We start from the raw sequence: 26086 nt of genomic DNA, 5'->3' as shown, positions 1-26086 counted from the left end.
AATGGGATGCTTTCCCTGTAAAATGTTGTGAAATATTTCTTTCTTAGTTCTTCTAGTTTTATGCATGAAATTAAAATGTGGTTCACCGTGAGTTCAGCACCACACATGTCACAAAGAGGTTTGTTCTGTTTGGTTAGTAGAAAGCTGTGCGTGAGGTGGGTGTGTCCAATGCGGAGCCGACATAAAATAACTTCGGTAAAACGTTCTTGATGCCTACATGATTGCCATTCCCCTAAAATTGGTTTCACAGAATGTAGTTTGTTGTTTACGTGCTCTTGCCATGCAGCCTGCCACTTACTTTTGAGTTTACTGTATATAAACTTTAAACAATCCCTGTGCGGTATGTTCACTTGCTTTATTTGGCCATTCCGGGCTTGTGCAGCGCATACATCTGCTTTCTCATTACCTACAATTCCAACATGGCTAGGAACCCAGCAGAATTTAATGTTATGATTTTGTTTTGTGATTTTAACTATGTTATGTATGATGTTTCCTATTATAGGTTCAGCTGCATTTCTGGAGTGCAGTGCTTTAAGCATACTCAGGGAATCGGTGTAAATGATGCTATTTTTGATATTCTCTCTTACTATTTTATCTACAGCTACAAAGATGGCATAACACTCAGCAGTAAAAACCGATGCGCAGTCTGGTAGTCGCATTATCTGTTTATTTTTTCCTTGGATTACTGCACTTCCAACGTGACTTTCTGTTTTTGAGCCATCGGTATAAAATTCAATGTAGGTGTCATATTTTTCTTGTAGTGCAAAGAATTCCTGTAATACGTAATCATTTGGCGTTTGCTTTTTATCTAAATGTGTCATTGTGAAGTCACATACTGAAGGCAGGCTGTACCATGGTGGCAAATATTCATTCCTTTGTGCAATATTCGGTAAGCAGTCTAGTACTGTTAGCTCTTCACATTTGTCTTCAAAGCGCAATAGTAATGGTCTGATAGAATGTGGTTTGTTGATGAATAATCTTTTAGATGGGCACTTGGTGACAACCGGATGGCAGAGATGTTTCGGAAGAGAACGGATTTTTAAGACGTATGTGCATGTTAGTGCGATTCTTCGGTCCTCAAGAGCGGGCTCATTAGTTTCAACGTATAGGCTGGCTACTGGTGACGTTCTGTATGCTCCAGATGATAGGCGCAGACCAAGATTATGAATGGGGTCTAATCTTTTTAAGTAGGATGCTCTTGCCGAACCATATACTATGCACCCGTAGTCCAGCTTGGAGCGCACCAGAGAGCGATATATTTGTAAAAGGCTTGCTCTATCGGACCCCCACCGCTTCCGTGAGAGCACTTTTAAGATATTGAGGACTTGAGAAGCTTTCTTTTTTAGGTTGTTAATGTGTGGTAGAAATGTGAGTTTCTTGTCAAAAGTTAGGCCTAAAAATTTGTGTTCTTGTTTAATTGGTAGCGCAGTGTGATTCAGGTATAGACTGGGATCGACCTGTAGGCCTCGTCGCAATGAGAAAAGAACAGCTACTGTTTTTTGAGGGGAAAATTTAAATCCATTTCTGTCTGCCCAAGAACCTAGTTTATTTAGTGTGATTTGTATTTGTCTCTCACAGGTTGATATACTGGAGGACGTGCATGCTATTTGTAGGTCATCTACATAAACTGAATACATTATGGACTTGGGTATTACTTTAGCTAAGGAATTCATTTTGACTATGAAGAGTGTCGTGCTTAGAATGCACCCCTGGGGTACGCCGTTCTCTTGGGTAAAAGTCATGGAGAGAGTTGCTCCTAGGCGGACTCGGAATGTGCGGTTAGCCAGGAAGTCGTTCAAGCAGTTCAACATCCTGCCGCGGATACCTAGCTCTGCTAGGTCACGGAGGATGCCGAACTTCCACGTAGTATCGTAGGCCTTCTCCAAGTCGAAGAAGACCCCAATACAGTGCTGCTTGTGGATGAACGCCTCCCGGATGGTGTTTTCTAGGCGGACAAGATGATCTGTGGTGCAGCATGTTTTCTTAAACCCACATTGGTGTTTATCTAGTAGTTGCCGAGATTCCAGTACGAAGGTTAGTCTAATGTTTATTACACTTTCGAAAGATTTAGCAATGCAGCTGGTGAGGGCTATTGGTCTATAACTGCTAGGACTTGTTGGTGGTTTTCCGGGTTTGAGAAAAGGTATTATGACTGCTTTTTTCCACTCGTCAGGTATATGTCCAGTTATCCAGATTTTATTAAAGAATTTTAACAGTGCCTGTACAGCAGCCTCGGAGAGATGTGCAAGCATAGCGTAATGCACGTTGTCTGGTCCTGGTGCTGTCTTTTTTCCAGAAGATAATACTATTTTTAATTCCTGTAGTGTGAGAGGCTGGTTGTAATCCTCATGTATACCTGCTCCGGATGGGAATCTTTGTTTCTCAGCTATTGCTTTGTGTTTCTGAAATGTGTTTGTGTAGTTCGATGAGTTTGAGATCTCAGCAAAATGCTCGCCCAAAATGTTGGCCTGTTCTTCTAAAGATGTTTGTGTCCCGGGTGCTGTCAAGAGAGGAAGTGTAAAAGGGGTATGGTCACCAGTAAATTTACGAAGTTTTTCCCACATTTTCTTTGATGTTGTTGAGCTGTTTATTGAGGAGACATATTTCTGCCAAGAGGTTTTCTCAGCATTCCTTCGCACATACCGCGCTCTGGCTTTTGCCTTCTTAAAGGTAAGTAAGTTCTCTGCAGTGGGATATCGACGCAGAGCGCTCCAGGCTTTGTTTTGTTGTTTTTTTGCTAATGTGCATTCTTTTGTCCACCACACTTTGTGCTTCTTTTGTGCAAGTCCTGTTGTTTGTGGTATAGCGAGTGTTGCGGCCGATATTATGCATTCAGTAAACTTCTCATTAATTTCATCTGTGCTGAGGTGGTCACAAAATTCATTTTCTAGTGTGGCACTTTTTGTAAAAAGTGACCAGTCGGCGAGGTGAAGCTTCCAGCGCCGTGGCCTTGTAGGGATTATTTCCGGTGGGGATGTTAAAGTGATTAGTACAGGGAGGTGATCGCTGCCATATGGGTTGTCAATGACATCCCATTTAAAATCATTAAAAACAGAAGGTGAGCTAAAAGACAAATCTAAAAAGGTCATTTTCCCCGAAGCAGGGGAGCAGTAGGTGGCTTTTCCTGTATTTAAAAGACATACATTGTTTGTGAGGATAAAATCTTCAATTATTTGACCCCTAGAGTCACAGCGCTCACTTCCCCAAAAAGGGGAGTGAGCGTTAAAATCCCCGACTACTAAATATGGTTCTGGAAGTTCATCAATGAGGCCTTGTAGATCGTGGACTGTTATTGTGAGATGTGGAGGAATATATACAGAGCAGATTGTAATTGTTTTGTAGCTGACAATGCTGACTGCAACTGCCTCAAGTTTTGTTTTCAGCCTGATCTCTTGAGCAGGGACGCCGCTTTGTATGACAATCGCGACGCCTCCCGAGAGTCTATTTGCCTGCTCACGATCGCGTCTAAAAGTTTTATAATGCTTCAGGATGTTCATATGTTGTGGACCTAGATTGGTTTCCTGGAGACATAAGGCTACGGGTGACATTGCCCCTAAAATATTTTTTATGTCATCGTAATTTCTCAATATTCCTCGGCAGTTCCACTGAACTATAAAAGCCATGTTTATGTTTGGGGTATGAACGATTGGGGGTTTACTTATGTTCTGGGGCCGTTATGGTGGCCCTGCCTTTTTTCCGCTCAAGAGAGCTGTTCCGCCGCTGCAAAGCGGGCGGATCGGGAGTTACCTCCATCACCTCACTGGAGGTGCTGGAAGACCGCGGGGAAGCCGCGGATGTGTTTGTGTCAGGCCTCCCCCGACGGGGGGAAGTCCTGCGGGATGTCGACCCATGGGCCGGCACTCCCTGGCTTGGAGTTGGCAGAGCAGCTTTCGCTGTCCCTGCCTGGGGCGTGGGTGGCCCTGCTACAGGCGCAGTAGAACTGGCCGCGGCAGGTGCCGGAGTGCTGTGTGGTGCTACGCCCCTGCGCACCACATCAGCGAAGTTTGGTTTCGCTGTGAAGGAGAATGTTTTGTTAAGTGCAAAACGCCTTCTGGCTTCTTTGAATGAAATGTTTTCTTTGGTCTTAATGGTGATGATTTCCTTTTCCTTTTTCCAGGACGGACACGCCCTGGAGTACGCAGCGTGGTCTCCTTCACAATTAGCGCAGCGTAGAGCTGCGTCGCATTCCTCAGAATGGTGGTCCTTTGACGCGCATTTCGCGCAAGTTTTGCGGCCGCGGCAACTCTGTGATCCGTGGTCAAACCGTTGACAATTAAAGCACCTTCGGGGGTTAGGTATGTAGTGTCTTACATTTACTTTGAGGTATCCAACGTCGATGGTTTCGGGCAATGTGGATGTGTTAAAAGTCAGAACTAGGTGTTTGGTATCTATTTCTTTATTGTCCTTGCGGATTTTGATGCGGTATACATCTATGACATTTTGATCTGAGAGTCCTTCCAGCATTTCTTTCTCTGTGAGATGTAGAAAATCATTTTCTGAGATGACGCCACGGACAGTGTTGAGTGATCGGTGTGCAGTGATGGAGACAGGTGTGTCCCCAATAGACACTATGTTACAGAGTTTGGTGGTTTGGACATTTTCTCGGAGTTCCAGTAATAAATCGCCACTGGTCATTTTTGATACTTTGTAGCCGGGGCCCAAAGCTTCTGTTAAGCATTTCGATACCATGAATGGAGAAAGAATTCTGGCCTGTTTATCTTGAACTTCACTGTGGATGACATGGAATTTGGCAAATGTTGCTTTCTTTTTCGAAAAAAAATTCTCTGCTTCGTTCCGCACTCTTTTTAGAGAGCGATCAAGTTTGGAAAGGGCGGGAGCCATAAAAAATTAATGTTTTTCGGTCATGGTGCCAGCCACCCACCATGGAGTCCAACAAGGGGACGCGACAGGAACTTGAAAGAAAGTCCTGCCCACGCCAGCTGTACACCTTAACTATAACCTAATATGACTCAACACAGGGTAGTTGGTCACACACGGTTAACCCTCGCCGCCAGGAAAAAGAGGAAAAAACCAAGAAGGGAGGAGGATACAGGAGAGTTGTAAGAAAGGAGATAGGAAAGTGAAAGATGGAGAGGAGAACAGGAAAAGGCGACTGCCGATTTCCCCCGGTCGGGTCAGGCCGGAGGTGCCGTCTACAGGAAGCTGGGGCCAAAGTGGTGTGTTGCCTCCGCCGAGGGGCCTTAAAGGTCCAAACGCTCGGCATCGGCTCAACCACCAGGATCCCCTTTTCCCCGGACACGGCGATGCCACGCACGGCTAAGCGCGGATGCTCGGGTCCGTGGTGACGCATTGTTCACCATCATCCCCCTGTGGGGATGTCCCTGCGGATGCTCGGGTTAACCCCGTGGTGTCGCCACTCACCAACGTCTGCATGCTGCAGACGCCTCCCTGCGGGGATCCTTTTAATTGAGGGGATGGTGGACAGCTGTCTCAACAAGACATGGAGAAGACATACAAGATTGCGTCTATGCGCATCCATGTGGAAAGAGTTATTCAAAGGCTGAAGATATACCATATTCTAAGCAACAGAGTACCGCTAAGCCTGGTCCCACACATGAACAAAGTGGTTTCAGTGTGTGCTGCCCTTGTAAACATGCAAGCACCAATAATTCGGAAGTAGGCCTGCTTGGTTTGCTGTGGCATCCATAAATTGGTTTGTAGGCATAGATTGCATTCGCAAAAAGATGAAAATTTAAAGGAAAACTAGTTCTGCAGTTTCATATTAGCACACTGTGACTTGACAACTGCAACTATGTGCACTTTAGCCAATAAATGGGTTCTTCAATCACACCACTGTTTTTTGTCTGAATTTTATTTCTTAGTGAGAAGTCCTGTGACAGTTCTGTAATGTGTTATTCTAGAAGCAAAATATACGTGTAAAAGAGGCAATAACAGGACTGAAAACCAAACGGCAGACATATAAGTCAGTTGAAGTATGCACAGCAATAAGTTTGATTTCAGGCAAGGATCGTGCATCAGTCCATAAATATAAAGCATAGAAACCTAGAATAAACGCTGAACCAAAAACTTGAAATAAAAATACTCTCCATCTTGGGGACAGAGCATGGCTGTGAGCACATTTTTGTGACGAAGATTTACAGGAAGCTCGTTTACCAAGACCTGGGCGGGCCACATGTTATACTTGGACGACTTAAAAATAGGACTACTGTCCGAGTCAAGGGGTACGGTCAAATTATTAGGCGACATCTTCTGACGAACCTTCCTATAAGCTTGACCATCTGTGATGTCTGCCATTTGCTCACAAGTTCCATCATTAATACTTATATTTATACTTATATACTTATATTTATACTTATAAGCGCTCCAATCACGGAGCGCTTCGGATATTTGTTTGTCAGCAAAAAGCAACTTGATCTGACGCTCCCGTGGTAGGCTCAGGAAGAAATTTTTATCCATGAGCATTTTTCATCCACAATATCCCTCACCACAAATCGAGCCCCTTCTGCGGACTCCGTTCTAAGCGGCCCGATGTCTCCGCAATAAGTGTCTGGCACTCATTGCTGTAAAAATGAAATTTGGCATCTTCCAGACTTCCGCCAGCGCTCTTCTTGAAAGAATATTTGCTTTCCGGCAGGTCCTGCCTTTTAAGCACATATGCCAATAGCCTCTGTAGAGCTTCCACTGCTTTCCAAGGCAATGCAAACTCAACTGCGAAGTTTACAGCAAGCGCCAGCAGATGCTGGGCACTCAGTTCTGCCTCTTCGCGTTGGTCAACGTCGTCGTCGGGCGACTGCGTGTCACATGCACTTCTAGCCTTTTCATGCTCTTTAGCAGGATTATAGGGCGGTGCGATGTGTGTCGGCTTTTCCTGCTGCTGTTCATTTGTTTGTAACGGCACTGCATATGTGCCATTTTCAAGGGATGGCGTTGTTTCGGTAACTGTGCTGTCCTCGTGCTTGTCAGTTGACTGCGATGCTGTGTTACTGGCAGTCCGTGACTGATCATCGGCTGCAGGGACTGGGAGCAGATTCAATTTAGCTTGTCCCCATCTCCACCTTGTCGTGCTTGGAAGATCAGCAACACTTGGTGTGGTGTCTAATTAACGCTTGCGAGGCTGCATAACACTGTTTCGATAAAGCGACTAGAAGGTCAGAACAGATCGCAAAACAGACATCAAAACATGCATCAAAAACATCAAAACAAACCGAGCATACACACTTCACCGTGCGGCCAATGGTGATTTCGATGTTGATGCAGCTGTGGATTTCGCCAATATGGCCCAAAAAGTAAGTTTTGAGCATATTCTAGATTATATATATAACCAGTATCTTTATACGATTGCAATAAACCCTCACAAAAAGCACCAGAAATACTTGCCTCATCATTTTTGCGCATTTGGTGCGACATCTCTAACTTTGTCTGTCGTCGTTGAACCGCGTTGAACACAACCAGCAGTAGCCATCTCCATCGCTGTCACTGGCTGCACTTGCTGTGCTGCCGGTAGCTGTATTGTCAACTCTATGGTATTGTCAGTGTGTTGTTAGGCCTAGTTATTTCATAACATATTCTGAGGTTAGATTCAGGCTTAAGATTCTTGGCCCAGTATGTTTGCCTTAGTAAGATTCCTTGCGGACATTGATAGGAAGCTGCACGTGGTGCCAGTGTCCGATATTGAAAAGTTTCGCCCGACGACAACAAAGGATTTCAACAACAAGTCTCCGATATTGAAAAGTTTCGCCCGACGATAACAAAGGATTTCAACAACAAGTCTGTCTAATCGGTACTCTGGATCGATAAAGAAGGGGACGGATCAGACACCGGGTACTATGACGCGCAGCTCCTCCTACTAGCCGGTAAGTTGTAACTATGTGTCAAGACCCACCGCTCTGGGTGACAGTGACTTGGCTTTGGGCTACTGGTTCTAAGGTCGCGGGAGTGAATCCCGCTTGCGGCGTAATTTCTGTTGAGGTGAAATGCAAAAACGCCTGTGTACTGTGCGATGCCAGTGCACGTTCAGTTATCCCAGGTAGTGTAAATCAGTTCGAGTTCTCCAACGGCCTCCCCCCCATAGCCCACGTTCGGAATGTAAACACCACTATCACCATGCGATGTGTCTATCATACTGGCGTAGACAGAATCGGACATTCAGCGCTCTGTGGCGTTCGAGTGATTGCCTGAGCAGATTGTTATTTTAGTCGAGCCTATTCAAAGCCACAAGAAAAAGGAAAAGCAGGTATGCTCACCAGCTAGAGTGGCATGCAAGCCTCATATAATGATCAAAATATTCAATTGCCTGCACTCACTTCTAAATTGTTTTGTAGTGCTTAATGTGCCTCCTCTTCGCACTAGGCTGTCATGAAAAAGAAGCACACGAAAGACAGCAGTAGAAGTGCTACTTATAATGCAATTTTAGAAAAGCACTTGAAGAGTGCACAGAAGGAGGAAATGTCGCCTTCTGACTCATCCTTCCACGGGCAGGTAAGCAGTATATAAGTAAACCTAAGGCTGATGGCCCAATGTATGTTACTTGATAGTTTATAGTTTATTTTGAATTTTCAGAGCCGGAAGAGGCACTACTCGACATCAAGTTCATTGGGTGAAGATGAGTCACTTTGCTCATATGAACAGCTTCGGCGAGGAAATGCTGAAAAAAAAATGTGGAAGGAGAAGGCTCAGGGGCTGCAAAGAGACAAGGAATTCCTTGTCTCTCAAGTGGAATCTTTCCAGCGCTGCTTGGAAAGCAAAATATTTCAGGGCAAGTACTTCCACACTAACCCTTCTTCCTATTTTTATGGCCGGCTGGTTGTGATGCGATTCAAAGCCTGGATGTTTTGAATATGATTGAAAAGCATTATGAGGTTTGAACTAGTGTTATGCACGTCGTTCAGTTGTCTGCAGTGCTTGTATCGTTACAGTGCACAAACAGTGCAGAACTCTAGCCATAATCTGTTGGTCCTGCAAAACCGTTCTTTTTGCTTTTGTTCGCTGTGTATAAGATTTAACTTTTTCTTTTTAGTGGAACACAGCATCATGAAGAGGGGCATAGAAGATAAGGCCTTCACTTCTGGCAATTCATTTTCATTGTACTTTTTTTATTCATGTGGTGATTGTGCTCTGGCTAGCAAGACAGTAGTATCATTTTGGTGTCCGATCATGTAACTTAAATTTTTCGTGTACCACGAGTAACAATTTGTGGCAAGGTAAATTGCGGGAGTTGTCAAACATAGACCTGTCTTCACTGGTTCTTCATCTTGCTTTAAAAATGCTGTTTGTTACTCAAGTTACAGGCACAAATGGGGGAGAGCATAGAATTGGTCTAGCAAAGAGGTTTTTTTCACCAGGAAGCATGCTGACAGAGTAATTGTAACATCCAACACTATAAGCTTTTATATAGGTGCTTGTAGAGGGAGCACTCATGCTACAATGACTGCCATTTTTGATGTAGGGGCAGGCAGGTGCTGCGTGCATGTCTAATCGCCTTATCACTGCCTGCACAGTTGAAGCTGTATGCCAAAATGGCAACCGCTGCTTCTCATGCAAACCTCTTTATGAACTACATCAGCTCAGTTTTGATCTTCAAAAAAGCATGCACTTCTGACTGCCAGCTAGTTGTAGAGTTATGCTAAATTGCCACTGCTTGTGCAGGCTCACAAGTGTGGATATGTGGTTAATCTTGTTTGCGGTGATGGGGGAAATAGATGTTGCTATTGTTTTCATCACTGCATGGGAAATATGATTTCTGGCTGCACACTCTTTAGAAGCTCCAATAAGCACCATGATTTTGATATTACAAATTTTTCAGTAGATTGGTCGTGCAGTGCATGGTATGTTGAGGCAGTTCTTCCTTTAAAATGTTAATGTTGGTAAATAGTATTTGTTATATGCATTAGCAATGACGGACACAAGTGAAATTCGATGTCCCTTCTCCCCTTTAATTGAAATTGTGTCAACTAGAAAACTTGATGCATGTTATTACTGCTTCTGAACAGCTTGACGTCATCTGTCTGCAGCATGTTTGCTACTAAAAGAATGGCAGCTTCTTTAGTATGTGCATATTTTTTAGGATCTAACTAGCATGGGCCCCTTTGTGTGGGAAATTCAGTGTTTGCTGGACATTCCTTCATGGCATATGAACCTCCTGTACAATAATAACTGCAGGCTGGTAACACCAAAATGTCTCATTTGTAAATTCGCTTGAAAGTGCCAAGTAATTGTGGAGGCAAAACACTATTTGGTGATGTGTCCTTGACTTGCAGATGCAAGTTCTTCACCTGCACACAGTGCAGCCATGAACCTGTGTAGTGCGGGAGCCTTGACAGGTTCAAGCAGCAGCTTGGAGCCAGACACAGCAGGTCCAAGCAATAGTGTGTCGTCGCTGCCACCACGCTGTAAGCATTTGTACAGTCTGATCTTCTAACACTTAGTAGTAAAATAGTTCATTGCGGTTACAGTGGGTGAATGGAGAATTTGAGTTCTAATTTTGCTGTGTTTATTATTCAACTCCTTTTATGACATGCTCTCCAGATGACAGCCAGGTCATGGGGCATGCCCGACAAAGGGCATGCACCTCGTAAGTAAACCATTTTTATAAACAGGAGAACATCAGGATTTTTACGTGAACACAACTATTTGTTAATGTTAGACCAAGTAACGGAAGAGCTTTGTCCTTGCCTTGTTCAACAAATGTTCTCCAAAGCCACTGTTTTAATAATTCATACCAATATGCCATGACTAAGTGCATGGCATTTAGTACAAGTTACAGCGGTCACAATGATTGCAGCATGAGCAGAAAATCTTCCTATATAGAGACGTGTAAACATCACAGTTGAATCAGGGAGGTGGTCTTGACGCTTCAAGATTCCCTTTGTCGCATACAGGAGCAGTTTGAAGCCTTCCAGACACTTCCACAAGGATGATTTATCTGGAAGGTGCTTGGATGATCAAAACCTGCACAGCAAGCTTTCCTCGGGATTTTCAGACAAATCCCTGTATGCAAAGGTGCTGTTTTTGAGAAATTGTGCTGACCTTTCCTCGGGCTTCCAGAAGTTATTTCAAAAGGAAGAACCATTGTTGCATGTGCTTTACATGAAGATGATATCCTTAGTGAAGCGAATCCTGTCGCTTTTTGCAAACTGAAGTGTACATCAACAAAAGTCCAAAAGACTTGAAGAGTCTCAATGTGGAGGACCCGGCAGTCTGGAAAATGAAACCCGAAATGGGTACGGACACCGAGGAAGCTATGGTGGTGTAGGACGCAAGTCAAAGAAAGCGAAAACATTCATCTTGCAGAAGCTCGTATAGATGCTCGCTGGGCACAGCTGTTCCAACAAAAGAGTGCAGCTGATGAAATTAAATACCCGTTGCTTTCAAAGCTGGTAAAAGCGCTGTTATGGCTACCCCACGGCAATGCTGATTGTGAGTGTGGCTTCAGTGAAAAGAAACGAATGCTTGAAAGTAGGGCATCACTATGCATCGAGAGCATCAGTGGCTTACGACATGTGAAGATACGGCAGCGATGCCACAAAGGTGCCTTTATCATCACAGCTTCTTCAAAGCATAAAAAGATTGGTTTATTGGGGTTTAACGTCCAAAACGACTCCGGCCGGCTATGAGGGACGCCGTAGTGAAGGGCTTCGGAAATTTCGTCCACCTGGGGTTCTTCAACGTGCACCGACATCGCACAGTACACACGTAAAAAGAGCGTGAGCTAGATACATAGAAAGAATTCAAAGCCGAGAAGCGGACCTAAAAAGAAAGAATCCTGACAATTCATCGGATGACGGAGATGACTGTGTTGGAAAACGGTCACGGAAGCAACTCGAAGAAAAGGTTGCATCATGTCAATCAACCCTGAAGAGGGCTCAGGAAGTCAGTTCTACTGGGTTGAACAAAAGCTTGGAGCAGGCCCAACGAGGCCAAGCTTTGTTGGAACAAGGAAAGGCCAGCCTTGCTGATTCACTTCGCGAGCTTGAAGAGGTTGTGAAAAATTCCAAGAAGCTTTAAGATCATGCCAATATAAAAAAAAAGGCTTGAAAACGTGAAAACATTTTCTGAGTGACCAGGTTGTATGTTGATGCACTAGTGTTTTATTTTTGCCCAAACATTTCCTTGTAGCTGTCAACAAGTTCTGCCAGAATAGACCACTACTGCAGGCTGGCCACTGCTTCCACACAGACGCGATACTGCTATGGTCGAAAAGAAGTCCATAGGTAACTTTTTAGTTTGAAGAATTCCTTCATCGCCACTTATAGGAGCTTAATTCTGGTTGAGAAGTCAGGTATTTGGCAGTAGAGTGACGCAGTGCATGTGCATAGCTCATTTGTTCAATGTTTGTTTTGTCAGGACATTGACAACTTGCTGGGAGACTCATTGCAAATGCCTCACTTTCCTCTCAGGTGTACAGGCCAGCTTCCTGATCAAAGCCGTGAAAGATGAATGGACACAGACAGAGCCTGGGTTGCTCCCTGAAGCAGGCACCACGAAATGCCAAGCAGATGGCACATCTGAGGATTTCTTGAACGGATCATTGGAGTTTTTTGCAGAAGGTTTCGTGGTACGGTGCTCAACACCAGTGAATCATCTAGATTCATTGACACTGTCAGCAGTTGAGCCATCCCCATTGAAATTTCCTGCTGATGACACCTATGAGCCATCACATGATGAGTCATTTTTGAGTGTTTTTTAATATCACCTTAGCCTGAACCATTCACTCATTCATTGCAGTGATTATCTTTAAACAGTATTCCCAATTTCTGTTGTAATAGTAATTGCGACTGTTCTTGTTGATTTATTACACAAGATGTTACTTATATTTTTGCAGAGGATCCGAGTCTCCGAGTGCACCAGCACACTCCCAGAGAAAATTCATCATCTTTGAGGAAAACTTGATGCAGTTTGAAGTGTGCAGACAGTACCAAGCACCTTGTAAAGTGTCGGCAAGAGTTACTGGCTCTGCGCTTCATGTGACAACAGTATGCATGCAGCAGCACAGATTTACTTGGATGAGCCAGCCCATGCTCAACGAAAAGGCACCGGGAAACGCACTGCTGTCTGCCGCCATATGTTTTTCTGGAGCCAGCCCAGAAAAGGTGCTGTGGCTACTGCAACAAGCGGGCATCTGTGTGCCATCCAGCCACCTATACTATGTGTATCAGATATTCACCTTGCAGCCAGCTACCACACACATATGTAACAAGTACTACTGCATCTGAAAGTTGCTGTGTATTGTCTGATACTTGTGTGCATAATTGTATGGTGCAGGTACATTTTTCTTGACATTATTTTTTCCTTCAGCATTCACTAGAGAACATGTTGCATTATTGTAGCATAATCAAATCAAACCAAATCACAATTAATTTCACTTCATTTGGTAACCAAGTTTTTTCCTGTTCTGGAAGCAATAGATTGTGACAAAGGTTGAGAAATATAGAGTGACAACAATGCATTCCATACTTCAACATGGTATCCCAGAGGCTGCATGTAAGGCATTTCTTTCTGTATTCTTTTCAAGCTCATCCTACATAATTTCATTCACCAGATGTGGAAAGCTGAACAGCATAGTGTGCTGGAGGCACTAGAAAGACCACTTCACTTGGCTGGTGATGGGCGATGTGACTCGCCAGGTTTCTCGGCCAAATACTTGACCTACAGCTTCAAGGACACAGCTTCCAGCAAAGTCACTCATTTTGTCCTGCAGCTGGGAGAGGTGGGTGTCACCTTTCTGTCTGGCCTCTTTGAATGTGGCAGTGAGCTGCCACTTTTGTACTGGTTGTATAATTCTGAGATGCATCACGTTTTCAGAGTAGGGAAGTATTAACTAGTAATGCAATGGAGAAATACGCGCTTGCCAAAGGCTTGGAAGAGCTGAGGTCCCAAGATGTGGCTGCTGCACCACTGACAACTGACCACCACCCAGGTGTCGAGAAGCACATGCGAGTGCATGAACCAAGTGTGGACCACAAGTTTGATATGTGGCATGTTGCAGAGTAAGTGATCAGTGTAATGCATTGGCAGCATTTTGTGCCTATGATAATTGCATTTTGAGAATGAACCTTCCTGTGAAAAATCGTTGATATCTAAACATGTAAAAATGTACAGATTATTCTGGCAACACGAGCAGGAACCACAAGCATGCCAGCTGTCTCTCTGCTTATCTTGTATAGCATTTAGGTGAGGCCACAATTTTACTTGTTACAGCAGCTAATACCCCTGTCATGCAGGCACTTATAAATGCTTTTGAGTGGAGAACCCGCAAGATTCTCAATAGCTATTGAACCTCAAGAAGTTGTGACGTTGCTACAATGAAAAAGCTGGTTGCGGCAAGAAAGAAGGCAGGCTGCGGTGACCTTCGTCCCTGGGTCCAACCAATAGTGAACCACCTATACTGGTGCGTCACTGTCAGTGCGGGGGACGGGAAACTGCTGGTGGCCATATGGAAAAGTAAGCTTGCAAAATCATTCCTTTGCAATAAGGCAATTTTAAGAGCCTGGAAGTTTTCATTTGTGAACCACAGTCAGCGACATTTCTGCACTTGTTAATTCAAGGTTTTAGCAGTACAAAGCGTCGTGAAATTTTCAGAGGCATTCTGGTTTGCCATGCTAATTAGATGTGCGAACTGAAAAAATGATCCTGAACTTGAAAAGGGAGTGTTCTGAAAGATTCAGATTGCTTTCCCTGATTAAGTTTCACCTTTCTCCTGGCCTATATCTGATGTTTATAATAAGAAATTAGTACAACTGAGGTTTTTTTGATATTGAGTAGCATGTATTGCAAGGAATGCAACCCTTCACACCTATGTCACTCCTTACCTCCTTCCAAGGTGACTTGTTGTGAAAGCTAGCTGTCTACTTGATTATACTTTCGATGACAACTGCCATCTGACTTAGTGCGTTGGTCTCATTATGAGGTAAACATGTTGCAAGCACAGAATTACATCACTGTTTGTTCGTGAATGTGTTTTTTCTAGGCATGCTGAACCATGTTGCCAATGTACATTCTGGGCATGGTGACCGCTACCCAAGATGTAGCATACCGAACGGGAAATGGTTGTCACCAGGTACAGTCATGTTTTGTGCCTGTAGTTGCATCCACTAAAAACTGAAAATTTTCAGGCACACCAGCTTATGCCCTTGCATCTGAAAGGGTTTTTCTCAGAGACACCGAGAAACTTTCGGCATCTGGACAGACGTACAACCTTGAGTCTTTCCACAGTGTGTTAAGTTTGCCCCGAAGTCTGTGGCATTTTCGACTGATATCATGCGTGCAAGGTACATCCTTCACACATGGCTACTTTGCTTACTTATATTGCAAAATAAGCGTAACTATACTTTTGTACTTGTCCCCTACATATTTTGTTTCATGATTAGGACTCAGCTAGCCATCCTTCGTCACAATGAAAACACTGGCCGAGCTCAAGCAGTCACCAAGGATGGGCAGCAAAGGTGGAAAAGGAAGCAACTGAGGGCCAGAAAAGGAGAAGAAGTTGTGTGCCCAGTCAAGAATGCAACAACTTATGGTGTGTACATCAAGTTTAGATGAACATTACGTAACTGTTTTCTTTTGCAGGATATGTTCCAGCACTGATGGAAGAGGTTGTCGACCGTTGCATCTCCTGCCCTTCTTTCAGACAGACACGGAGTGAGAGCAGCAGGAGCAGCAGCCACAATTCTCCAATGAGTGAACTTCGCATGCCACGGCGCACAAAGCAGGAACTCATTGATGCACGCCAGTCACGGTTATCTGCTTTTACAGCCTAATCTACTTTTTACAGACGCGTCGGCAGCAGCAACTGCTAAACAAATTCACACCCTCGCAAATGTGGTGGGCTGCAATAGAAAGGGAGGCACTCGAGGCAATTTGGGCATTAAAAACACTTGAGACATGGGTGCTTGGCGCCACCACAACTGTCATCACTGGCCACAATCCGCTCTCATTTCTTACAAGCAGCGTGCCCCCAAGTGCAAAGCTTACGCACTGCGCTTTGGCATTCCAACGCTACAATAGAGACTTTAAGTTGAGTGGGTTTGTGCAGTCGCTCCGCTCACCGAGCTAGCGGGAGCGCTACTGCGCATGCGCAGAACGGCTTCTCGGCCACGCTCCCGCGCGACGAGCAGGCCTTACGCAAAGCCTTCTGGACTCTCGCTACTTGAGCCAAACGTACACATCCAACATGGCTGCCTCAAGCGCTGCTGCCGCCTCCGCAGAGTGCACAGATCCTTCTTCGATTCGAACGCCTCGAAGGAGGTTTCGTATCAGCGAAGATCTGTGCCTCTTGCGCGAGGTGGTGTCGTTAAATCCCTTCCAAAACCCGCGTATGTGGCGGAATGTGTTGGAGAATGTTGTGGCTGCGATCAATCGGAAGATAACTCTTCGCGCCGTGCGTGATAGAGTGGACCTACTTATCGGCTATTTCCGGCAGCAAGACCGGGCTAATCTGCGAAAGTGATTTTAGATTTTTTTACTTATAGCTAGTGCGTTAGTTGTCAAGCGTTTCCGCGGCCATGCCTGTCGCTTCGGCGCTCGAGGTGGCTAAGGAGCCCGCCTATTTCCGTCCTTTGAATCTGTTTTTCCTTTTCATTCCCTTATATTCGCATGCAGCAGTGATCGCGGCACTGCTGTTTCTAGTCGACCAATTCGTGATCTGTCCTCTTGCTGCCTTTATTACCACTGTTTAGCACTTCTGATCACTTAGTCTGAGCTTCTTGAATTTCCTTTTCAGATCAGGCACCGAAGAAGACTATTCCGAGCTTGAGCAGTTGCTCCAGGAGGTTTCTGACCTGGCGAGGGAATTTGCTCACATCGTCAGAACTGTTCCCAGAAAGGGCAACACATCGGCGCCAGCTGTGCGTCAAATGCTGCCAGCTCCAATATCGGCCACAGCAGCAATGCGGACGGCCCACAGAACCAGGGACGCTGGTTTGGCGAGAGCCTGTGTTGAACAGCCGAGCCAGAACGAGGACAGCGAAATGAGCGGCAAGTGTTGTGGTCTTGTTCACAAGTATTTCTGCCGTAATCCTCGTTTGCACTGTGTTCTGCTTGTTGAGATTTTTGGCATCGGTGTTTGCAGGACTGCAATGAGTAGTGATGGCATATAAAACATTTCGATCTGGGTTAAATGGGCTGCTTAAGGGTGTATGAACATAAAACATACAGCGAATCTGTGCATGTACAAAAAAGTTGTGAAAGCTTTTGATTTCTTCACTGTCCCAGTACATCATCACTGCAGTTTTGTTATTGCAGTGACTCACACATTATTACTTTCTGCAATGCCCTTTTCTTGCAGAAATTGAGTCACCAGCCTCAGAACTGCTGATGACTTTGTGCGAGTCAGAATACCGGCAGCCACCGTCCCCAAAGAGCCCTCAATCTCTGGGAAGTGAACAGGTGGATAACACTGCAGTACAAATTGGTACTGAAGTGCACAGTGAAACCAGTGTTGTGCCTGTTGCACAGGAAGGGTCAGGACAGCTGCAACAAAAGGTAAGAGAAAACTCTGAGTGGTGCCCTAAAGCATCTTATCACCAGTATGTTCAGACAGTAATGTCAAGGAAACCTGCATATATTATCTCTTGCAGGGAGCACTTTTGACTGTAGAAAAGCTGCATGTTGTATATTTGGAACGTGCACCTAGACGGTGTGGCACAAGTCATGCCTATGTCTTGCACCTGAAATATTTGAAAGTGGTTCTTGCATGTATAAGTGCTGTTCCATATAGAAAATTTCCTGCATGGCAGCACAGCTGTGGGCGATGCTGATGCTTTTTCTATGGTGGTGAAAATTTTACAGAATAGCTTTAGGTGAATCCTGCGTTGCGTTAGTGGAGCGACGCACGCGTGCTTGCTGTGTGCCGGTGAACCGCTTGTGTCGCAACTGTGTAGGCTCCCTATGTTTACGGTGCACCAGGTTCCGTGCCCAAACTGCGTTTGCACCGTGTCTTTTCGCTTCGTGCCCAAATTTTGCTCTTGGGGCAGGTTGCGGGCGTCATCTACGAGCAACTGCGCGACCATCTGCTTGTGTTCACTGACGGCTCCGTGGTGAGCGAAAGCTGCTCACTCGCCGCAGCGGCCACCATCCCCGCCCTGCAGCTGCATCGCCAGCAAAGAGTGGTTTACCTGGGCTCTTCGACCACGGCGGAGCTACTGGGTCTTCGCCTGGGCTTGGACCTGGTGCTCACCCTTACTCCGCCGCCACCCAGGTGTGCTCTGCTGTGTGATTCCCGTGCCGCCCTCAGCCGCCTGCAGACTCCCGGCCGTGGCACCCCGTTGCTGTGCGCGTTACGCAAGCGCATTGAGCGCCTCGCGGAGCGCAGATGCAGTATTCGCGTGCAGTGGGTGCCCGGTCACTGTGGCATCCGTGGCAACGAGCAAGCCGACGAGCTCGCCACCGCCACACGTCAGCTTCCTCCCGGCGACGAACCGCTCGCCCTGGAAGACGTGCGTGCGGTGACCTACGACCACCTCCGTCAGCAACACCCGGACCCTCGCATCGCGCGAGGAGAGCGCATTTCTCTCGTCGGCGCGCGCTCACTGTCGCGCCTCCAGCGGGTGATGATCATCCGAGTGCGTGTCGGCTGCGTGTGGCCCGGGGAAAGACTGGTGCGCCACGGACTTTCGTCGAGCGACACGTGCGCTGACTGCGGCGCAGTGGAGACATTGGAGCACATGCTCCTTCGCTGTACCGCTTCTGCAGTGCCGCGTCGCGAGATGCTCGCGGCCTACAGGGCACTGGGAATCATCCCGGACAGTCTCGAAGCACTACTGTGGCCGTGCGGCAGTGCGCGCACCCTCGACAGAACAATGGTGAGCCTCTGTGTGTTCATCGAGCAGGCGGGCTTGACTTCCCGCTTGCTCTACGCCAGGTAGTGCACGCGTGACACGAACACTCCGTTGGTGCTACCTCGGACGGTATACGCGGCCGGGCGCCCCACCCCGGCCGCTAGTGCAGTGTGTCGCGCGCGCGATTAGGCCGAGACAGGACGCTACGTGCGCGCAGCTATGTACATAGAGTTTACTTCTTTTGTGATTGTGCGCAGTGGCCGCTCGCGCGCACTTATTTTCGGACAATGCTTGGACATTAGCGCGCGAGCGACGCGAAATTGATTACTTTTGTATTTTGTAAATAGTGTACAAGCTCTCCCGTCCTTTCTTGCTGTCGCTCCCGTCTATACTTCTGCTCACTACCCTCTCCCTTTCCCTTTCATTTCCGCCGGCTGCAGCTCGGGTGCTTAAGATAGCAATTGCCGCGGCCGGCAACACTCTTTTGCATCACTTTTTTATTTTGTAAATAAACCACTACTACCACTAGGTTACGGGGTGACGGTAGCCATGTGCGGCGTCGGGCGGAGACAGTGGGACTTTGTCTGCATTTAGACAGAGTTCTTGCCGAAGGGACGGCACAAAGGCAGAGCTCCGGTAAAGTTATCTCCAACAAGATAATTTACAAAACTTAAAGCATGCTAGCGTTTTTCCACGGCCGCCTCCCTCACCACACCAGAATTCAAGGGTTTTCAAGGACCCCATTAAAATTCCTGGACTCTCAAGGCCCTTGAAAACACTTCTTCCAAATTCAAGGGTTTTCAAGGACCCACATGGACCCTGACAAAGATATAGTAATGTAATAGCCTGACCTCATGCCAGCGTTATTTTCAGCAACATTGTTAAGATTTCCTTTCGCTGTCCAAATAGGAGTGCGAGGTCTTCAGGCGATGGGCTTGGAGCTCCTGGCCCACCGCGAGGACTACGACTTTAGTCTCAGGAAAGAGGAACTGGAACTAGGAAGACAGCGGCTGGCCCTGGAAGAACGAAAAGTTTCCCTGGAAGAAGATAGGCACCGCCTTGATGTGCAATCCCGGGCAGAGGAGCGTGACCATCTGCTTGCCCGGCTAGACAGGCTTGAGAAGCGTCTCGAGAAACAGATTACATCAAACAATTAAACAATAAATACGAAAAATGAATGGGTGGTCATGCTCGTTTCGCTTGTAGCTGTTCCGAGGAGCAGAAATGAGGGTGGGCCATCATCCACAGGACGTCTCATTTACTGCTTAGTGTCACTGATGTACAGCCACGTAGTATAAGTGCACTACTTAAACCAATGTAATGCCTCCAGTGCTGTTTTTACATTTTCAGTTTCAATTCAACTTCATTTTCCAGAAGATGTGCTCAGAGCTATATTGTCACAGTATAACATGTTGGCGAAGGTTACACCAGGTTGCTAGGAAACAAAAACAAGAAGTAGACTTCTGACATTTGTCATGCATCTGTCATAGCTGGCTTTCTCATTTCGTGCTCTGTTTTACACATTTCCACAGCACCAGGCCCTCTGTGTTCATTGTGCAAACACGACAGTAGATCTCGCAGTATTTGAGTGTCTTTGCCACCAGCCTGCAGTTAGAAAATAGTGTGTGTAAGACAGCATTTCAAGCAAATTGTGAAGTGTTTGCTTCAACTGTGTCTTGTCACCACGTTCGTAACTGTGCCACCAGTGCTGAACTGAGCTTGTTTTATGGCGAGAGGCGATATGATTTTGTATGTATTCAGGCACACACAAGCAACTTCAGAAATGGGTGTGTTGTTTTATATTCGTCATTCGGACTGTGTGTTGTCTGTAAACAAATTGTATATGCTTGGCTCGTGAAATTGTTTATGCAGAAGTTCCTTTATGTCCATGCACTCAGATAGACCTATCCAGGACTGGCTTCCTGCGGTAAGCTCGTGTCCAGGTATCTATGTAGGAAATGAAGAAATGCTCACAGGTAAGTTTTCGTAACTATTACCATAACTATTGCATGGGGCACATTGGTTTCATAACATCTACGGTGGCATGACATTACCAGTGTTTGAGAGTTTCATACTACTATTTGTTACCTCATTCCGCATTAATCGAGAAATTCCTACGCATACCCTGTTCACCATGGCATTTCTTTATCTCTACCACTTACCTCTAGATTCATCATGCCCCAACCTACCTTTTCTGAATGCTAACCTGGTACCTTACCTCTTTTGTTGCCCTGTTGCTACCCAAACCCTCCTCCTTACTCTCGGCAATGAAGAGGTCTTGGTTCTTCAACCTACCAACTTCTCGAGTGCTTAATTTTCCACCAAATTGGCTGCTGCTACTACTACTACTAATACCAGTACTACTGCTACTGTTATTAGTACTAGTGCCACTATACTATCACGGTAACTACAATCAACGCCCCCACCCTATTTTTCATTTTAGAACCCAGAGAAGCGGACCTGCACAACCTTCTCCATCAGTAAGAGAAACCACAGAATGCGGACAAGGCAACACAGGCCAATGTGCTGCATGACATGGCACAAAAGTTCAAAATCACTGAACTTCTAACTACAGACTCTAAACTGCTTTCACTGGTATTCCAAGTGTGAACATTCTGAACAAGATTGTTTAGCTCCTGGAGAGGCATCAAAGAGACAAGTTGGAAGCCACTGCAAAGGATAGAGTTCTGCTAGTGTTTCTTCTTCTGAGGCAAGCCATTTAATTTTCATCTGCTGGTGTGGTCTTTCAATGCAGAGCACCATCTGTGCAAAGTATTTTCTTCGCACACTTCCTCCTCTAGCAGCAATTTTTGAATCAGCCACAGAGTGGGTACCAAAAGAGGAGGTGTTAAACAATATACCAGTGCACTTTGAGAAGTACAGCAGAGTAAGAGGGGTCATAGGCTGTACAGAAATTGCACTTGAACGATCAAGTTGTGTGGCGTGTTGGCTGCTAACCTACTCCCTGTACAAATCAACTTATACTGTAATATTTCTTGTATGTGTCAGTCCAAGAGGCACAATCACTTCTATTAGTAATGCATTCAGTAGACGAGCATCTGACAAAGCCATTACAATGCACTGTGGCCTTCTCAACAAGTTTGAGTCTTTCACTGACATCATGGTTGACAAGAGGTGTTTTCATTGATTATCTATGTACAGCCTCCCTGATTTTTAATAATATAGCGCGAGCGTCGACCGAACTGCTGGTCAGCGCCTTATAACGGCGATAAGCGTGCAACAAGGCGAGAGTTCGCGCACGCGCACGAAGGCAGAGCGTCGTCTGCTAGGCTGTTCCAAGCACGAGGACACACGCCCTGCCGCAATATCAGTTCGCAAGATCCCGCCAAGCCGTAAAGCGCATGCGCATTATTAATATGTGAGACTGCATGAGACATGATTTCTTTCTCTCTTTTTTTTTTTGTTTGCCTATTACGGGAGGCCAGCCTGGCGATGCAAAGTGATAAGAAAAAATAAAAGTAAAGAAATATAGCAGCACATTGAAACCATTGCCTGGATCGCGATAAGCGGGGTTCCAACCAGCTCTTTAATGAGCCTTGCAGTGTCTCGACGGTATAAAAAGGCACCGCAGCTCTCAAACGCCCACTTCGGCGGAGAATGCCTCCACGCGTGCCACTGGAACAACGCCACCGCGTCATCGCAATGTCGCTTTGCGGGAAGTCTCAGAATGAAATTGCTAAGAGCGTTGGAGTCACTCAGGCTACCGTAAGCAGAATAGTTCAGGCTTATCGCGACGAAGGGCGCATTTGTGACGCTCCTCGACATTTGAAGCGCAAGACAACGGAAGAAGAGGACCATGCCATTGTTGCTGCGGCTTGTGTAGCGCCCTTCATGACTGCTGGCCAATTGAAGCAGGTTGCTGGAGTGGACGTGAGTGACAACTTGGTGCGTACCCGACTTCGAGAAGCAGGTCTTCGCAATCGAGTTGCGGTGCAGAAGCCGAAGCTTTCGGCGACTAACAAGGAGAAAAGGCTACAGTTTGCACGCGACCATATTGAATGGACCGTGGAGGACTGGGAAAATGTTGTCTTCACAGACGAGTCCACGGTTTGCACAAAATGGAGCCAGCAACAGAAAGTTTACCGGCCAGACCTCATGAGGTTGGTGATTTATCATTGTTCATTTTTTCGATTTGGCTATGTTTGGCTTAAACCTGCGAAAGTATATGGCATTTGCTTCCCGGGGTGACATGTGATTATCAATGTCAGCTATCACTGTTCAAGAAATAGATGATGCAGCACAGGCGGGTAAAATGGTTCCTAAATAGAATTACTTATACTTGGTTAAATTTAAAAGATGTTTGCTGAGATTGTGGATGGATTATACTTCCATGTGAAGAGGGGGTGTATTGTCGCTGTAATATTTTCATTACGTGTCGTTTAATATTGTCTAGGAGTCATTGACACACTTTATGTTGTGTATAAAATTTTCTTCCACTGTTGCAGGTATGATCCACACTATGTTCAGAAGGTCAAGTCTAGTGGCAGGACGAGCGTAAACATTTGGGGCGTAATAACTAAGAACGGCCTTGGCCCGCTCCGTCGTATATCGGGCCGCTTCTGTGCTGAGGCATACCTGGAAATTATTGATCAGGAGCTTCTTCCCCATCTTCTGGACGGCCCTTTCACGGATGGTTGCTTCTACCTACAGCATGACCTGTCACCGGTGCATGCTGCACGCGCCGTGAAGGAACATTTGGAACAACTAGGCATCATGACGTTGTCTTGGCCTCCCCAGGGAGCGGACCTGAATATAATTGAAAATGTTTGGGGTATCCTCAAGTCCAACTTGTCAAAGATGAGTCTCCACGATGCATCGGCAGACGGCTTGTGGGAAGCCGTGAAGAGTGCATGGGATGCCCTTAAGGATGACGTGGACCTTGTACCCGCACTCTTCGACTCCCTGCCCAGGCGCATCGCGGGTGTTGCTCAGTCCGGAGGCGAGTTTCAGCGCTATTAACTTATATGTATGATGTGTGAGAGCCTTGAGACAAGGCCCTGTTTCAGTTCTAAAATGCACCAAGGAAATAAAGGTTATTTGATGAAAATACACAGAAGTGTTCTACATTCGCGGATACATGCAGCTGTGTCTTACTACCCCTTCCTCTCCTGAAAGAACGAGCTTATACACCCCACGCTTCTCAATGCATTCATCGCTCCTAACGTGGCGACTGCCATTTCCAGCTCAGGTGACGCATGCTGAAAGCGGCAACCTTCTTGCAGAAAAAAAAGGAGGCGCAACCATTCGTGGCTCCGTGGTTTTGCTTAAGTAGTTCAGGAGTGAGCGGGTAAACTTTACAGAATTGAGACAACAAAAAAAGACAGCATAAGTGGGCCTTGGTCCAGAGCCACAAAAACCGAAAAATGATAACTCGCAAGGAGGCATTCTCCGCCGAAGTGGGCGTTTGAGAGCTGCGGTGCCTTTTTATACCGTCGAGACACTGCAAGGCTCATTAAAGAGCTGGTTGGAACCCCGCTTATCGCGATCCAGGCAATGGTTTCAATGTGCTGCTATATTTCTTTACTTTTATTTTTTCTTATCACTTTGCATCGCCAGGCTGGCCTCCCGTAATAGGCAAACAAAAAAAAAAGAGAGAAAGAAATCATGTCTCATGCAGTCTCACATATTAATAATGCGCATGCGCTTTACGGCTTGGCGGGATCTTGCGAACTGATATTGCGGCAGGGCGTGTGTCCTCGTGCTTGGAACAGCCTAGCAGACGACGCTCTGCCTTCGTGCGCGTGCGCGAACTCTCGCCTTGTTGCACGCTTATCGCCGTTATAAGGCGCTGACCAGCAGTTCGGTCGACGCTCGCGCTATATTATTAAAAATCAGGGAGGCTGTACATCTCGTGGTGCCGGCATTATCAGGCCCCCATACATAAGAAAGGAGATCCAATTTTCTGAAACTGAGGCCCCGAAGACAGCCGACATTGCAAGGGCTAGAGTGCATGTTGAAAGGGCCATTCATAGAGTGAAAATATTCAGAATGTTGGATGGCACAGTATTGTGGGAAAGCTACCGCATATTGGTCAACTCTTACTGTAGCATGACAAACCTGTGTTCAACAATACTGGCAGACGATAAATTTTTGTAGTGAGAAGCCGCTTTATTAAGTGCTATAGGGTGTGCCATGTTGGAGGGCTCTGGATTCATTTTAGTCTTCCAGAATTGCATTGTGTTATGTTTACTGGTGCATAAGCATCTCAGGCTACCATGCACCAAACTCAACGCATACAAAAATTGTTTTGTGCAGAAATTTTAGCCAAAGTGTATAACAATGGTGGTGGAAAGGACCTAAAAATTATATTTACTCCCTAGTAGATTAAGGATACAGGACAAACATTTTCCTTCCAAAATTGTGGCAGACTGACCCCAAGGAAGAACGCGTGCTGCCACACGGACGCGCCTGAGGACACCTAGTTCAAAGGAACTTTGAATCAAGGCCGCTCGAGTTTGTAGTTTGAGGCTGTAATGGAGTACTCTGTCCCAGCAAGTTAACAGCAAAAACAAATGGGGATAAGAAACGATCAATATTCTTTTCTTAAACCTGCTTCATAACATTATTGGTATTTTAAAATATAAGATTATTTGTTTTGTGGCGATCTCACCACGCCATACTCTCGTACCGGATTTACAAGCGCCGTGGTAACTACGGCGCCATGTTGGCCATGTTGCTTGTTGTTTCCAGCGAGTAGGGACAGTGGCGGACAGCAGCTAGTGATATATCTGCGGTGCCGTTGCCACTACTGGCCTACGCTTCCGTCCTTTACTCGACCTCGCATTCAGACCTTTAGCGACGGATGTGTTTGACAGACATGTGTCGGCAGCCCAGGGGAGCCGTCGGCAGATACGAGAACGTCGCATTCCGCTGTGGACTTTCCTCGAAGGCGTCCTCCTCTCCCATGCTCAACACATGACGGAGGCACATCCACAAGTGCAGGTGTACGAGTTTGTCCGCACGTGTGAATGTTTTAGGCCACTCCCACCCTGGCGACAGCGTCGTCATAGAGGAACTAGGGAAGAAGGACGGTATAAAACTCGACGACGAATGCGGTCGAAGCAGTCACACTTTCTGCTCTTCACTCATGTAAATATGTAATTAAATTCAGTCTTCTTTTTCCACGTTCTAACTCCGTCGCTCAGCGGCAATCCTGTTCCTGGCCTGGAGGTGGGAACGGACGTCGTGCAGACCGTGGATCTGTCGAGCCGCGACCCCGAACATCGCCTTCAACTGGTGGCAGCGGTGGGATGCTGCTACCTCGCCTTCAACACCACCAAGGAGCACAGTTGAGGATCGGGATGTGCCAG

The 26086-nt window shown here is 46.2% G+C and overlaps 2 pseudogenes across 1 annotated transcript in view; one reads left to right on the top strand and one right to left on the bottom strand.

The window, feature by feature from the left end:
• LOC149362389 (uncharacterized) overlaps window positions 1-26086 on the bottom strand; it is a 139593-nt pseudogene that overhangs the window by 38024 nt on the left and 75483 nt on the right. The gene's annotated exons all lie outside the window — the stretch shown is intronic.
• On the top strand, window positions 21291-21903 carry LOC149362394 (uncharacterized; annotated as a pseudogene).

This window comes from Amblyomma mixtum, chromosome 2 (genome assembly GCF_055824585.1).
Source record: "Amblyomma mixtum isolate Tamu chromosome 2, ASM5582458v1, whole genome shotgun sequence".
NCBI lineage: Eukaryota > Metazoa > Arthropoda > Arachnida > Ixodida > Ixodidae > Amblyomma > Amblyomma mixtum.
The sequence above is the reverse complement of the archived record's forward strand: the minus strand, read 5'-3'. Positions and strand labels throughout refer to the sequence as shown.